This window comes from Eumetopias jubatus, unplaced genomic scaffold, assembly GCF_037043125.1.
Source record: "Eumetopias jubatus isolate StellerSeaLion01/CBP00866 unplaced genomic scaffold, mEumJub1_p1.0 scaffold_3, whole genome shotgun sequence".
NCBI classification, from domain to species: Eukaryota; Metazoa; Chordata; class Mammalia; order Carnivora; family Otariidae; genus Eumetopias; species Eumetopias jubatus.
In genome coordinates this window covers 98766498-98768000 of record NW_028274809.1, presented here as the reverse complement: position 1 = coordinate 98768000, position 1503 = coordinate 98766498, and the positions used below count along the sequence as shown (strand labels likewise).

The 1503-nt window shown below is 42.3% G+C and overlaps 1 non-coding gene across 1 annotated transcript; it reads left to right on the top strand.

The window, feature by feature from the left end:
• Nucleotides 1–869: 869 nt before the first annotated feature.
• Nucleotides 870–1170, top strand: LOC148164724 (signal recognition particle RNA). Its single transcript, XR_015767948.1, has one exon.
• Nucleotides 1171–1503: the final 333 nt, after the last annotated feature.

Sequence of the window (1503 nt, the reverse complement as noted above, 5' to 3'; positions counted from 1 at the left end):
ATTTCTTTGAAAAGAGGGGATGATATTTTGATGGGGATTGCACTGAATGTGTAGATTGCTCTAGGTAGCACTGACATCTTCACAATGTTTGTTCTTCCGATCCATGAGCATGGAACGTTTTTCCATTTCTTTGTGTCTTCTTCAATTTCTTTCATGAGTATTTTACAGTTTTCTGAGTACAGATCCTTTGCCTCTTTGGTTACATTTATTCCTAGGTATCTTATGGTTTTGGGTGCAGTTGTAAATGGGATCGACTCCTTGATTTGTCTCTCTTCTGTCTTGTTGTTGGTGTAAAGGTATGCCATTGATTTCTGTGCATTAATTTTATATCCTGCTACTTTACTGAATTCCTGTATGAATTCTAGCAGTTTTGGGGTGGAGTCTTTTGGGTTTTCCACATACAGTAACATATCATCTGCAAAGAGTGAGAGTTTGACTTCCTCTTTGCCGATTTGGATGCCTTTGATTTCTTTTTGTTGTCTGATTGCTGTGGCTAGGAATTCTAATACATGTTGAATAGCAGTGGTGAGAGTGGACATCCCTGCCGCGTTCCTGACCTTAGGGGGAAAGCTCTCAGTTTTTCCCCATTGAGAACGATATTCGCTGTAGGTTTTTCATAGATGGCTTTTACGGTATTGAGGTATGTACCCTCTACCCCTATACTCTGAAGAATTTTGATCAAGAAAGGATGCTGTACTTTGTCAAATGCTTTTTCTGCATCTATAGAGAGGATCATATGGTTCTTGTTCTTTCTTTTGTTAATGTATTGTATCACGTTGATTGATTTGCGGATGTTGAACCAACCTTGCAGCCCAGAGATAAATCCCACTTGGTCATGGTGAATAATCCTTTTAATATACTGTTGCATCGCCGGGCGCGGTGGCGCGCGCCTGTAGTCCCAGCTACTCGGGAGGCTGAGGCAGGAGGATCGCTTGAGCCCAGGAGTTCTGGGCTGTAGTGCGCTATGCCGATCGGGTGTCCGCACTAAGTTCGGCATCAATATGGTGACCTCCCGGGAGCGGGGGACCACCAGGTTGCCTAAGGAGGGGTGAACCGGCAAGGTCGGAAACGGAGCAGGTCAATATACTGTTGCATCCTATTGGCTAGTATTTTGGTGAGAATTTTTGCATCCATGTTCATCAAGGATATTGGTCTGTAATTCTCCTTTTTGATGGGGTCATTGTCTGGTTTTGGGATCAAGGTAATGGTGGCCTCATAAAATGAGTTTGGAAGTTCTCCTTCCATTTCTATTTTTTGGAACAGTTTCAGGAGAATAGGTATTAATTCTTCTTGAAATGTTTGCTAGAATTCCCCTGGGAAACCATTTGGCCATGGGCTTTTGTTTGTTGGGAGATTTTTGATGACTGCTTCCATTTCCTTAGTGGCTATAGGTCTGTTCAGGTTTTCTATTTCTTCCTGGTTCAATTTTGGTAGTTGATATTCTCTAGGAATGCACCCATTTCTTCCAGGTTATCTAATATGCTGGCATATTGTTAGTTGCTC